Consider the following 15,728-nt stretch of genomic DNA (forward strand, 5'->3'; position numbering starts at 1 on the left):
CAATGCCCAGCTATTTTTTGTTGCAGTTGTTATTGTTGTTATAGCTGGTCAGACGGGGTTTGAACCTGCCAACTTCGGTATATGTGGCTGGTGTTGTAACCACTGTGCTACAGGCACTGAGCCTAAAGGAGAAATTATTAAAGGTACCATCGTAAGAAATGTTATTCCATACATTTAAGTAGCAGTTCAGTAATGGAACTGTGTCGATCCGATGCAAACTCCAGTAGTTTCTTTAAAACCCACAGGTGGTAACGATATAACAATATAGAGGGTTATGAGGAGTGAGGTATCACAGGGATGGGAGAGAATGTGCTTCTCTATGGGGAGAGAAATTTTTGATAATTAGTCTCTCTGCTGATTTCCAGAAAATAGCTGTTGTGGACATTTCTAATCAACAGATTCTCTTAAACTCGGTTGCCCTTCGAGACAGAACCCCCTGTGGGAATAAGCTCATAGCTGGCACCCTTCCTAGCCCTCACTTTTCCACTTTGTTCCCTACTCTAACAGCACCCTCTCCTCTTACCTCCCTGCTTTCTCCCTCCTTCTCTGGGCACTTAACACGTATAATTAGAGCCATAAAGGGTTTTGATTTGGGGCTCTTACTGATGCAGTTGAGGGATTAGCCTATTTCAGTCCACCCTTTTGATTTTAGTTCCACGTTATTTGTATACATTTTTAGGGTCTAATATTTTTCTTTGTAGAGTGCTGTAGAAAATATGAAAGGACTTCACATTTTCTTTTATTATACATTTTAACTTCATTAAAGTTTCAAGAACTTTCAAAGACTAAGATGGCTTTGAGTGATCATGTTAATTTATTCACAGATGTTTACCACATGCCTTCTGCTCACCAGCTAACGTATTAGGCTTTGCAGAGACACAGTGAATGATTTAGTGTGTTCTTTTGGAATGTACGTCCTATGCAGGGTAGGAAGACACAGATATAAAACAAAAGCATAAAAGCTAGGCGCTGTTTACATAGATGGAAGAGACAAGGCCATTTTAGGAGGATAATGTTGTAAGAACATAACTCATTCTATACTTTTCTTGAATGAAATTATAACTACTTAGAAAACTAATATGTAGTAACTAGCTTATTACCTGGCAAACATTAGCTTTTGCCTTTTTATAAGTGGAATGGCATTGACTTTACTATTAGGGTCATGATATTTAACATATTAACTGCCATCTGAGTTGTATAAAATTGATGCTAGATTTGAGCCCATGCCTCATGAAGCATATATAACTCACACATTTCTTAGCCTAATAAAACACCATAGCCCCAAGGGAAAAAAAAAATTTCTAGTGTTGGAGTCAATGTGTTAAATTTTTTTTTAGCCATCAAAAGGTATGACTTTTATAAAAATAGAATAAAAGTTGAGCTCCCTTAAGGGCCTAATGACAACATCTTAACATCTCTTTCCATTTCTATGACTGATCTGGGGGCCCAGAAACTACCAGTGTACCTCCTTTTCTCTGGGAGTTTCCTCATATTTGCCTTTTACTTTTTTTTTAGGGGGTGAGTGGGTGGGTGCTATATCTTAATATTCTAAGCTAGATCTATACCAAAGCTAGCAAGGAAAAACACAGGGATAATACTACTGATTTCTTCCTGGTAGACTGTGGTATAAATTGTAGATCATGTTTTTTTTCTTTTTTCCCTGTGGTCTGAGAAAATACTTTTTTTGCTACAGGAACCTAGTGTAGTTATCTCTCTCATGCTTTCATTTATAACATGTTCCCTTTTTGGGGGTCATATTCATTAACAGCTGTTTTCCAGCCAATCACACTTATCTTACTCACTTGTTGATTATCCATTAACAAACTCTTTTAGGATTTCTTTAATCATACCTGTGGCAGATCACATTATCCATTTATATCACCAGGAATTAAGCAAGTTTACTTTTCAGGGGGATGTGGTCGTATGTTTAATCCTTCATGAACTTACCTTAAGTGTCTGTATAATCGGGTATTATTTTTGGATGCTGATCTGCTGCTTTTATAAATATACGGTGATCCCCATCCTTACCAGATAGTCAAAAGCTCCTTGGTGTATATGTCAGTAGACATATGTTTTGGTGAGCATGTGAGTGAAGCTAAAGACAAAGATCTTGAACGTGTTAGAAGATAGGTCACTGATCCAACCCAGCTGCAGTCTCTCTTAGAAAACTAATGAAATGTACTCTAGTTGTTGTCACCATAGACAGAAAGAAGACTTAAGGGAACAAACAGATATTTATATTTGAGTTCGTTATTTTTTTTTTCAGAGCTGGAAGAGTACATAGATCCTATTCAGTCAGGCCCACGCAATCTTTTCCTGAGAAGCAGTAAAAGCCTTGTCACATCTTTTAGCTCCAAGAGAATATACTTTCATACTTATGTATGTGTATATTTTGCGGTATATTTATTTTTTAAATGTTATGGTGGACAGCATCAACTCTCAAACAGTTGTTATTGTTGTTTTAAAGGTGGTCTTATAATAAAATAATAATTTTCAGACCAGTGTTTAAAATTATTTTAGTTGACATTTCTATTCCTTGCAGACATCTTTGTAATTGCAACGTAGAAGTCCTCAGTAAAATATGAGATTTTGTTTACAAACGTTCATATTAGCTGTGTTGACCTGCAGTGTTTTGTGTTTGCTGATGTCATTATTGCATTATTGACATTGCTCTTGCCTTGGGTGCCTGGGCTATCACAGGTGAGGATTTAGCTGCGTTATATCCCTACCTTATCCTTCTCCATTTCTTCCTATATAATGAATATTGCTCTTCCTAGTATCAATTTAATAATTCTTCTTTGAAATTTAAAAACTATGCTTATGACTTTTTTCTTTTGTTCATCAACTTTAGATATTATCTCTTGCTGCCCCACCCACCTTATAAAATCAGACTCTCAGTGCCTCTGCCTATTCTGAGCACTGTTTATCTCCCTGCTTCTACCACACACATTATATTTTTGTGGTATACTTTTCATGGTAATGTTTCATCTGTAGGTTCATATTAAGAGCTTGGAAACATATGGACGCTGTGTAAACACCACATGGCAGAGGTAGACAGTGTGCTCTGATTTTGTTTGCTGCTACCAGTATCACAGCCCTCATGCCACCTAAACAAGGATTTCCCTGGGTCAAGGTCAAATGGATTTTGTGTTTTTAATAAATAATCATGTGCTTAAAAGTATCCCATTACTTCTTATGATTCTTTTATTTTGGGAGAAGAAACATGAGCCCCCTCCCCATATTCTCAGTATCTTTGACTTTTCAACTAATTCTTGCCATTCTGACTTCATCTACTAATTTAGACTGGGTTCTTGGTATTTGACTATGACTTCCATAGTTATAAATGGAATTTATCACTGTTTGAAATTTTCTTTCAGCTCCTCCCTTCTGTGAGCTCCCCTGTCCCCCTTCTCCAACCTTCCCAGGAACACAAAGATGAAAAGAAAGCCTCTATTCCCAACTGGCTTGCAGTCTGCTTTTATGAAATTAGACATGAAGATAAATTAGTGAAGCTTAAAGGCTGAAGTGGGCTTTATCGTCAAACTGTCCTAACTGTCAAACTTTAGGTAAATGGCTTAATTTCTCAAAGTTTGTTTTCTTAAGTAAAATTCAGGATAATATAGTAGTTTATTACTGAAGGGAAAGTGTGAATACAAACAAAGCATTTTGTACAACATGTGTAAATAATAAGTGCTCTGGGTATGTTAACTGTACCACAGGTCATAAACATTTTTGAAGTCCATGTGGAGACACATACAGTAGAAGGATCAAAGGGGAAGAATTTACTAGGTTTCCTTGGTATCTCAGGTGATAATACATGGGGCAAGACTTGAGGAACAAGTAGGAGTTGGCTGCAGGAGCAGCCGTAAGCAGAGAAGTCTATGTACCAGGCAGCACATATAAAGGCATGAAGATGCGTGTGAGCATAATTTATAAGTATTTATGGAATGTACGTTGGGAGAACGATGGGTGGAAAGGAGGGCAGACATGGAAACAAAGCCATATATCTCACTCTGAAGAATTTTGAGCCATAAACAGTTTGGCATTTATAAAATATCACTCTGGTAGCAGAGTGGAGAATGGGTTGAAGAAAACTGAAATTAGCTTCTGGGTGATCAGAAATGTCTAAAGTGAAGCATAGGCAGTGGGATGCAAAGAGATGGCAATGGGGAATATATAGGATTTAGAATTAATGAGGCTTGCCATTTGGATGGTTGTGGGGAAGGAGAGTAGATGATTTCCTTGGGGTTCTGATTTGTATCTCTGAGATACTCTGAGTCAGGATGCTAAAGAGGAAGCAGGTTTTGGAGAATATAGTTCTCTTTTGGACATCTAGAATTTGTGATTCTTTGTGACTTCACACTGGCAATTCCTAGAGGGCAAGGGAACTGATATTCCTGGCATAGACCATGGGTTATATGCTGAAAATAAAAGCAAATAAATCTAATAAATTAAAAGCAAGTCAACAAGTCAAAAGGTTGAAGTTTGTAAAGACAGGGTAGAATGAATAGGTGTGGTGAGACTATAGAGAGAATTAATTCGTTAGAGATCGTGCCTGAGGAAAGAATATTGTGTTTGAGATTTCAGAGGTGGAGGGGTTCTCGAGTCCATAGTCCAGTCTGTGGTGGAGGGGAATGCCCTTACTGTTAGTACAGAGAATCTCAGAATTTTGGCTGGGGCTTAATTCCCACAGGTTTGTGGGAGATTTGGTATGAAGAAGAAGACACAGGACCATATGATCAAGTCCTTGGTGAGTGAAGGCTGTGCCAAGGATGTCTGTAATGTCTGTGACCTGAAAGGATGCTGGTGAGACTCCTGTGTTTTACACTCTTCAAAGGTAGCGAGTGTTTTGCACAGGGTGGACTTTGAATCTCATCTGATTATGTAGGGCTAGGTAATAAAGCCACACTGCATGAGAGGGAATTGAGAAAGTCACGGTTCAGGTTCAGTCCTTACTTGGATGAATGATCTTATTGGGCTTTTCATCGCCTTCTTGGGTTTGCCAGTTACTGATCTTCAGTCCAGGTTCCTCTGTATAGTCCAGTGGTTCTCAGTTCAGGGTCATATTGCCCTCCAGGGTACCCTTGGCAATGACCGAAGGTACTTTTGGTTGCCACAGTGCAGGGGAGGGGTGCAACTGGGTACACAATTGCATCTCTGAGATACTCTGAGTGGGTACACACCCAGGGCAAAGCCAGGCATCATGCCATTCACAGGACGCCTCCCTCTCTCCCCCAGGAGTTAACCCATACCAGATGCCAGTCACAGTACCAAGGTTGAGAAACCTCACAATGTAAAAACATCCGATCACATCATTTTTCTAAATAAAACTTTGAATGGTTTCTCTGTCAAAATAAAGTCCAAATTCTTTGTACCTCCGTGGCCTTCCTCCTACCTTTCAACACTTTCCTGCTTCTGAAGCTCATGACTCACTTCCCTTTCTACTACCCTGACATCTTTTCCCAAACTGAAGCATTCCAGCTGTGCTTTCTCTTACCTGCAGGGCTCCATGGGCATGGCTGCTTCTGCTCCCAACTGTTACTTCTCGGTTAAATTCCACTTTTTCATAGGATGCTGTTCTCTCTGAGACAACTTCTTTAGCCATCTAAGTCTACATTTTCTCTCTCAAAGGACCTATTACAGAGATTATAATTGGCTTTTTACCCTGTCATGCCCAAATGTGAATTAGAAATTTTGTGTGAAGGTATTCCCTTGAGCAAAGCCATTTCAGTGTAATGCCGTGTCTCTGTGTTTACCTGACAGGTATCTCGAGGGGCTAGGAGTGGGCTCTGGTCCTAGACTGGATTCTAATTCCATCTCTTCCACCTCCTTAAGAGGTTAAGAACATTCACCCACATTAACATTTTTCATGTGTAATATGTAATGTCTATCTCAGGGGTTGTTTTGAAAATTAAATGCCTGACACATTGTGTCAGTCAATTATTAGTGATTACAGTTTGTACGTATTGGGTTTTAAGTTCTTAACTTAGAACTTGATATGGCCATTCAATAAATTTGCCTTGATTTTGTGAAGAGAGAGCTGTAAGGAGAGCCATGGTGGCTGAGTTAAAGTGAATTGTCTTAAACGATCAGGGCTTACTTATGAGCAGGAGGGACAACAGGTGTACACCACCACACTCTGGTGATATTTAAAATTTTTTTCTAGAGATGTAGTCTCACTATATTGCCCAGGCTGGTCTAGAACTCCTGGCCTCAAGTTATTAGCATCCCAAAGTGCTGAGATTTCAGGTATGATTCATTCTGTATTTCTGTACATGTTCATTCTGTATTTAATAATCTTAAAAATACTTGGAGGGAGAGAAGATGGAGGGTGGGTTGGAGTATGGATTTGCTCAGGAGTTAATTAGTCTGGGAATTAACTCTGAACTTTCTCTCTGCTTTAGGATTATTGCCATCCTCCATTCTTAATCCATTTCCCACTCTTGATTTTACTACTGTCATTATCACATTCTTTCCCCAGACGTCACTCCCTCACATCTTTCTGGATGGAATAGAAAGGAAATGGAGAGTGGGAAAAGCTGAGAGGTAACTACAAATTGTGGAGGTAAATCCATGGTCATGGTCCGCTTCGGGTTACCTCCATGACCATTCTCCAGGCTTTCACTGGTTCTGTTTGTAGAGGTGTCACACTCACTATTGGCATATGACTTAACTTATTTTGCTCTCTATGAGTGAGTGTCTGAAACCTTTGTAGATATTGTGGCATGAAAGAATGAAAGGTTCTGCTTTCTGCAACACTTCACCAAAGAATAAGGACCTCTATTTCATCCAGAGTTCCTTCCCCAAAACAGAGAAAACCAAAAAGGGGTTGGAGATTGGTTTTCTGCACAGTATCACTCTTCTCTTTCAAAGATCTCTATCACGTGGAACAAGTTTGATTTTATTGGTTGGATAATTCTCATGAGCTAAAATTATTGATGGGAATAATCAGTAAATAGGAAGAATCTACTTGCTGTTCTTAGTTCTCTTTAAGGGATATTTTTTTAATCCAAATTTACTTTTAGTTACAAAATATGTTTATTCCATAAAGATTGCATTAATGTACACAGCTATGATTTAATTCAAAAAATAAAAAAAATATTATAAGTTGATATATTTTAAGGACTTCCAGGTTGCCTGTGGCTCAAAGAAGTAGGGCGCCGGTCCCATGTGCCGGAGGTGCCGGGGCACCAAACCCAGTCCCGGCCAAAAAAAAAAAAAAAAGAAGTTCCAGGTTGATTTCTTTATTTGAAATCTGTACATGTGTGCAGTTTAAAAAAATTATCCCATCTTGTAACTTTTCTGTAACATAACAGTGATTATTTGTTGGATCAAATTATGTTCCCCATGTTTGTGGTCAGACAGTTCATTATGAAGTAGGAGGCTTTTGATACATATTTAAAAAAATGTTATTTCTCTGAGATTCTGTCATGTTTCTTTTTGTCACTCCAATTTATGGCAATTTGTACTGTCACCATTCAAGGAATGTATGACTGCATTTTGTAGTAGTTAGAAGTCAAGATTCTATACATATGTGTTTAGGCATTTCTTTTTTCTTTTCTTTCTTTCTTTTTAAGAGACAGTGTCTTATTTTGTTGCCCTTGGTAGAGTGCTGTGGCGTCACAGCTCACAGCAACCTCCAGCTCTTGTGCTTAGGCAATTCTGTTGCCTCAGCCTCCGGAGTAGCTGGAACTACAGGCACCTGCCACAATACCTGGCTATTTTTTTTTGTTGCAGTTTGGCAGGGCCAGGTTCGAACCTGCTACCCTCGGTATATGGGGCCGGAGCCCTACTCAACTGAGCCACAGGAGCTGCCCCTAGGCATGTTTTTTTTTTTTTTTGTAGAGACTGAGTCTCACTTTACTGCCCTCGGTGGAGTGCCGTGGCATCACTCGGCTCACAGCAACCTCCAACTCTTGGGCTTACATGATTCTCTTGCCTCAGCTTCCCGAGTAGCTGGGACTACAGGCGCCCGCCACAACACCTGGCTATTTTTTGTTGCAGTTTGGCCGGGGCTGGGTTTGAACCCGCCACCCTCGGTATATGGGGCTGGCGCCCTACTCACTGAGCCACAGGCGCCGCCTGTTTTTCTTTTTTTTTTTTGGGCTTCAGTGATTCTCTTGCCTCAGCCTCCGAATAGCTGGGGTTACAGGTGACAGTCACCACATGTCGCTCTTTTAAGCTATTATGTATTTTAAAGCATACTTTGAGAGTATAATGTTGAAGCATATTTTGAGCTTATTTTATTTTTCTGATCACATATATGATTTAGCAAATTTCTAATATGTGTTGCTGTGAGTGTATTTTATTTCAGAAGGCAAAACAGGTTATTTCCCCCATTATACTCAATTCAAGAACATTGCTGCAAAAGTACTATAGTAATGGTAATTACTGTTACTCCTTTTTCCATGAAGTTTTCTGAACTCAGAGGAATGTTTCCCGTCAATACTTTCCTGGATTTTAGAATGTTCACTAACCGTAAAGTTAATTGAACATTATAAAGATGAATCTTTTTTGAATGTTTGTTGATTTTATTCTGTAAGCACCTGTTCTCTGTTTTTCTAGGAACAGATTCCTAGTTGTCAAAGACCCTCTTTTCCTCCACTATCAGTCTCAATGAGCCTCTCCTGGCTCTGGGGTTGTCATGTGACTAAGGTGGGCCCACAGAATCGTATTCTTCTGGCCACAGCTCAGAGGTCAGAGATGGGGCACTAGCACAGCCAGAAGCAGTGAGTTCTGAGGACTTTGTGAATCGACTGGTCTTGGGGCATCTCTGCCCCTGGGTACTCCAGTCTGGACTGTACCTAACAGGAAGAGTTTCTGTCTCAGAGTCAAGCCACTCAGTTAAAAGCCTACTGTGAGAGAGAGGAGAGTGAGAATGAGTCCTGAGGACACTGCGGGAGCTGGCAGAGAATTTTCCGTGTTCACCTGTGGACTTCTGCAGGCACAGGTGATGCATTTAACAAACCTGAAGTAAGTTTAGTTCTACATCCGCTGTACCCCGATGCACTCTTTCTAAAAAATATGTCTCCAGTGCTTTTATATTGTATTTTTTTCTAAATTTTAGGTTAATATGAGGGTACACAGGATTAAGTTACACTTAAGTCTTTGTAAGCTAAAGACCAAGTTGTAATTGTGTCATTCATCAGGAAACATGCCATATACTCAAGTATTGTTCCCTTTGGGTAGGGGAATCCTCTCACCCCCACTTCTTCTTGAATTTAATTTATTCTCTCAATTTATTCTCACTAGTTAATTTACTAGTTTCAGTTTAGTATTGAGCATATGTGATGCTTGTTTTTTCCATTCCTGGGATACTTTTTTTAGGAGAGTGTTCTCCAGATCTATACAGGTTGATATAAAAGATACAAAATTTCCATCTTTTATGGCTGAATAGTACTCCCTGGTATGCAGATACCACCATTTATTAATCAATTTATTTGTTAAAGGACATTTGGGTTGTTCTTTTGCACTGCTGGTGGGAATGCAAATTAATACATTCCTTTTGGAAAGATATATGGAGAAAATTTAGAGATCTAAAAATAGATCTGCCATTCAATACTGTAATTCCTCTGCTGGGCATATACCCAGAAGACCAAAAACACATCATAACAAAGATATTTGTACCAGAATGTTTATTGCAGCCCTATTCATAATTGCTAAGTCATGGAAAAAGCCCACGTGCCCATTGATCGACGAATGGATTAATAAATTGTGGTATATGTACACCATGGAATACTATGCAGCCTTGAAGAAAGATCGAGACTTTACCTCTTTCATGTTTACATGGATGGAGCTGGAACATATTCTTCTCAGTAAAGTGTCTTGAGAATGGAAGAAAAGGTATCCAATGTACTCACCCTACTATGAAACTAATTTAGGACCTTCACATGAAAGCTATAACCCAGTTACAACCTAAGAATAGGGGGAAGGGGGAAAGGGTGGGGAGGGAGGGGGGAGGGGTTGAGGGAGGGGGATTGAAAGGATCACACCTGTGGTGCATCTTACAAGGGTATATGTGAAGCTTAGTAAATGTGGAATGTAAATGTCTTAGCAAAGTAAGTAAGAAAAGGCCAGGAGGGCTATGTCAACTAATGTGATGAGAATGTGTCAAGCGGTCTATGAACCAAGTGTATGGTGCTCCATGATCATATTAATGTACACAACTATGATTTAATAAAAAAAAGAAATCTGTGGCTAATCAGCACACTTTGTGATTTGTTTTTCCTCAGTTTAGGAATATGCTGTCTGAGATATTCATTTTGACTTTCACAACTGGTACTTTTTGGCAAACAGTGTTGGGTGACTCAGAGTTCATTTTGAATTTGGATGGTGGACTTTGATTCAAATGGGTGATTCAGCCCGACTTCCCTGTCATGACTTTCTTTTCTTATCCTGCTCCTGGATATGGTTGGAATATCAATTCATTGTGCTGATGGCACTTGGATTTCTTGTGACCTGCTTTCTCCCATCTCAGCTTTCTCCCATCTGAAGAGTGAGGAGAAGTTGGTAATTGAGGGCAAGTACCGTGCAATGGGAAGACATCATCCCACCCAGGAGATCAGAGGGCTTTTTTCTTTTCTTTTTTAAATATTTCCTAGACTTTGGGAATCCGAATAAAAATATATTTGGTTTTTACGAACTTTATTGTCTAGATCAGGGGTTGGTGATTTCTGCAAAGGGCCAGATCTGTTGTAACCACTCACTTCTGCCTCTGTAGTGCACAGTCAGGGACAATGCACAACGAGTACCATGGCTTTATTTCCTAGTAAAACTTATTCACACAAGCATCCAGTTGGCCGGTTTAGGCTTGCAGGCTGTAGTTGACCCCTAGACTCTACTCAGGCAAACATGTAGAAACTGAGTGTATTCTGTGAGTTTGACTTTTCCTTCTGTCTCTAACCACATGTGGGCACCAGCTAATCCTGCAATATTTACTAAATTTTTCTGTATCAAATGGAAATCCTCTTTCTGTTCTTCTGCCATAGGGCCAGACACAATTGTTTGGGCATTCTCACCCCCAGTTCCGCTGGGAGGTGCCATTGAGTCTTAGATAGCTGTCACTGTACATAGTGATGTTATGATGATGTACCTGTTGCTTGGCACTTTGCCCCTGTCGTTCCCCTGGGCACATATGTGCAGAGGACCTCCCCATATGTGGACTTCCTATATTAGCTCACCTGCTGCCCCGAGCGGAAAGAGGGTGGGACTTCCTTTGCTTGCTCCCCCTGCCACCATGAGCTGGACAAGACGTGTCATTCCTGCCTTGGTTCCTAAATTCCTCTCCAGCCTGTCCCAATCAGAACATTGGCATTACAGTAGCTTACTGTCAAAAGTAGCTATTAGGTGAGCAGATGCAGTGGCACAGTATTTAATGGAAGGTGATAGAAAAGGTGTGTGATTTTGAGTGGTCAGTATGCCTGGGGGCTAGAGTCACAGCAGGGGCAGAAGGGATAGCTTCAGAAATTATACTGGGCGGTATCCAGGGCCATTTGTGAACCTTCTGGAAAAAAAGGTTTAGGAATTTGGACCTTAAATCTGAGAGCAGAAAGCCGCTGGAGGGTGTACGACTGATCAGGTTGGTGTTTTTAGAGAGAACATTCTAGGGGTTAGTGGGGTGTGGACTGAGAGTTGTGCTGTGTGTGTGGTTTGGAGGCTGTTGCAAAAATCCAGAAGAACATATAGGGCCCTCAAGGATGGAGGTAGGCAGTCTGAAGTCCTTTTATTTTTTAAAAAATGTTACATGTAGATGCACGATTATTTTTTTTAAAGACTTCAAAATATCCAGGGAGTTGCACTTGTATAAAAAATTCAGCTTTTCCTTTATCAAATTGTACATCTTAACGTTCTTCTCATACTACCATAATAATTAATTAATTAGACTTGTCTTTGGGAAATAAATTTGGGATGAAAAAAGGGCAGATTAGTATCCTTCCTTACTCATGCTCTGAAGGACTTGTTATAACACAAATTCCTGGGCCACAACCCCAGAGTTTAGAATTCAGGTCTGCTTTGGGGCCGGAGTATTTGCATTTCTAACAAAATTCTCAGGTGATGCCCCTGCTGCTGGTCGGGACACCACATGTTGAGAAGCACTGCATTAGAAGGTAGAAACGGTGAGCTTGGAGATTGGATTCATTGGATAACAGGGAGGGAGAGGCAGACAAGGAGGATGTAGGTCCAGGTTTCTGGCTGGAGCTACAGAGGAGAAAGTGATGCTATTTCCTGTGTGTAAAGTACAGTATGAAGAACAGTTTGCAGGGACAGCCAGTTGAACGTAGATCCTACTGAATTTAAAGATATCTGCTCAATAATATGCCAAAAACAGTTGTTTTTTTTGTATCTAGGGCTAAGGAGAGGGAGCCTGAGAAGTCAGGTAGTTTATGTGGGCCATGCAGCCTAGGGAAACAAGGTACTCAGACACAATCATCAGCTGGAGCCAAGTAATTCAGGTTCAGTTTCCAGTTGCTCGATGTGAAAAGCTTGGCATCAGGATTTATTTGGGAAAGCTGCTTGAGAGGAAAGTTTTGAGGAGAGACTAAAGGCTGCAGATTAAAAATGAGTCTGTTTCCTGATAGCTCTGAAGATGGGAGACAGCTTGCATTTAAGGCTGTCGGTGGGGGTTCTGTGGCTTGTTTTCTGCGTTTTGTATAGATGGAATCTTTCTTCACCCAGGCTGATCTTGTCCAGGTGCTAAGATCACAGGTGTGGGCCACTGCACCTGCCTTAGGGGCCTCCTCACAGGTGTGAGCCACCGCACCTGCCCCGGGCCTCCTCTGCTGCCTCCAGGCGAGGTCTGCAGCCTCACCTTATGCTGCTGTGTTCCTTGTCTCTGGGCTACCTGGGGAACATTCTAAAATGCAGGTTCTTGGGCTCCACTTCTAGACTGATTGACTAGATCTGAGGGTGGCCTCTGGGAATATGGGTTTTAGATCAGCCAAGTTTGGGAAAACTTTGCTCTAAAAGTGTGTTCTGTGAATATTCAATGTGAAAAGTACTCTTAGCTACTTTTAATACAAAGGAAGTCCTACCTTGGAATTCTCAAGAGTTACAGCTCAGCTGATGAGAGGTGATATGCTAAAACTAAGCTTAATGATGGAACATTTTCCATAGATTGCTCATTAAACCTTTGGTTAACTTCTTGTGTGTAATTGAGAAACTGCTCAGCTGAAACAGAGACTGAGTTCTCTAGGTGAACAGACTCTTCACTGGAATTAACATCACTTTCTATTTCTTACAAGGACTTCCACCATTTAACTTTCTCATTTGGAAGACTTGAGACATAAAATGCAGATGTTCACATCTAGAAATCTGGCTGAATGAAAATTCTATCTTTCCAAAAATATGGTACATTTACTCTTATTCAATGTACACTTCACCCATTGGCCTAATCCCTGGAGTTTTTCTTCCTTTTGCTGCTTCCTTTATATAATGATCAGCTTTTTTTAAATATAAGGAATTAGAAAACATTAAACTTACAGAATATTAAGTTTGAGAATAAAACAACCATTTTTTATCAAATTTTTAAACCATCCTAGAAAATTATGAACAATATTTGTAATAATTTTGTTTATAGGATATTCTAGATCAGTGGTTCTCAACCTGTGGGTTGCGACTCCTTTGTAACAATGAAAATACATCTCGGCATTAGCAAGGTTGAGAACCACTGTCTAGATCAATAAGTTGTTATGTAATGCATGTACACATAAATTACTTTTACAGATTAATTTTTATAGATATTTTCTCTTTACCTGTATCATATATACAAAATATTTCTAATTTGATTTGTAAGTTATTTAATTGTACCTCATTTGCATGCATAAAATGAACAAGGTACTAATGATGTTACATTATTCTTATTTCTTCTAATTCTAGCAATGCTACTACATCAAATTGTTTTATATCTGGACTGGGCGTCTTGAACTTGTAATCCTAGCTGCTCTAGAGATTAAGAAGGAGAATAGCTTTGGGCCAGAGTTCAAGGCAGCAGTGAGCTATGATTCTGCTACAATACACCAGCCTTGGTAACAGAGTGAGACTTTGTCTCTTAGACAAAAAAGAAAAAAAAAAACAAGGATTTTATTGCAGTGTTGATTTTTAGTTCCCCAATTTGTACTAAAGAGATCATTAGGTTGGAGTTAAGGACATTTTTTTCTTGGTATTTTTAAAAGCTCAGCAAATATTGTAACTGGGATGCTAAATTTCAGTCAAAAATAGAACTCAGACTCATTTTGAATTTTCTTCTCATTCAGGGATTTAAATAGCAACTCTTTATTTCTGCCCTCTGCTGGTCACTTAAGTTTATGCAAGGAGAATTCTCAGAATATAACTTCATTTACATATTTACAATTGTTGGAAGACGTTTTAAAACTTTCTCACTATATATATTCATTGGTAAATGGTAATAGTCTCATTATTTTTAATTAAAAATTTTATTTAGGTAAATTGTTAAAATGGGAGCGAAATGGAAGTTTTACTTGATACTCAAGAAAATAGCAGTTAATTTTCTTCCCAAGTTTAGATGAAAACAAATATGAATAAGTTAAGGTTACAATAACATTAAATTAAGTAATCTGATCTGCATCAATATTAATGTTGATAAAGTTACAGTATTTTTCTATTCTCTTCTGAAATGGCACTCCATTAATGTCTCTTGATAGGTTAAAATAACACACTTTCCTTTTTAGATAAAACTCATTTTTAATTGAATTTGCTAAATTCAATTATCTCACTCTTAAGAATTTGTATGAAACTTTCTACAGGAGCTTATATCAAGATATAAAAATCACAAATGTTTATAGATGTGATGAATTATAAATGAAAATCTGAGGTCTACTATTCAGCAAAGTTAACAAACTGTATAGATAGAAACTGGTTAGTCTTTTCTGTACACAGAAGTAAAATGATTATTAATGGAATAAGACATCAACCCATCCCATGTTCTCCTTTGCCATGAACAAGAAACAATCTAAGCATGAGGAAGGTTTTTTTACAAGGTAAAAGACACAAGAAAGAGATAAAAGGAAGACAATTTTTGTTGTTGCAGCTTTTGGCCATGGTTGGGTTTGAACCTGCCACCTCTGGAATATAGGGCTGGTGCCCTACTCCTTGAGCCATAGGTGCTGCCCAAGGAAGGCAAATTTTGCTCACAATCTTGTTGGATCCAGGCTTTAATTAAAGTCACACTGTTATTTAATAATAATTCGAGACTAAAATGCAGCTAGAGAGTGCTGAGCGAGGGTGATGAGAATTGATTTCTTTTCTCAGCCGTGATTGTGTGACCTCATTTTAAAAGGCAAACAAAATTATCTCTGATGACCCTTCTCATAACCAGAGTCACCATTTTTTGAGCTCGGACTTTGCTACGAGTATTACATATGACATTTGACCCTTACAACACCCCTTGGAGGTTTTGTTATGTTTATTTTTAGTGAAGAGGAGACTGGTCATGATAGTAAGTGCAGATGCGATTCAAATCTAGGTCTGTTAGACTCCTAAATGCCTGCTCTTAACCAGTATGTCCACTATTTGGGAACCTCTTGGTCTATTTTCGAATAATCATTATGGGATATAAATACAAATGTGTTAGCCTTTCCTAAGTATGTTCAAAGGCAAAGGGACAGGTTCTAACAGGAATCTTCCCTTTGTCCCTAACTCCAAAAAAACAGGTAATAAATAGTAGAAATGAGAGGATGTTAATAAACTGTCTTCCCCATGGAACTATACAT

General features: G+C 39.2%; 1 pseudogene; it reads left to right on the forward strand.

The window, feature by feature from the left end:
• LOC128579064 (formin-2-like) overlaps positions 1-3,524 on the forward strand; it is a 54,180-nt pseudogene extending 50,656 nt beyond the window's left edge.
• Positions 3,525-15,728: the final 12,204 nt, after the last annotated feature.

Source organism: Nycticebus coucang, chromosome Y, assembly GCF_027406575.1.
Source record: "Nycticebus coucang isolate mNycCou1 chromosome Y, mNycCou1.pri, whole genome shotgun sequence".
NCBI lineage: Eukaryota > Metazoa > Chordata > Mammalia > Primates > Lorisidae > Nycticebus > Nycticebus coucang.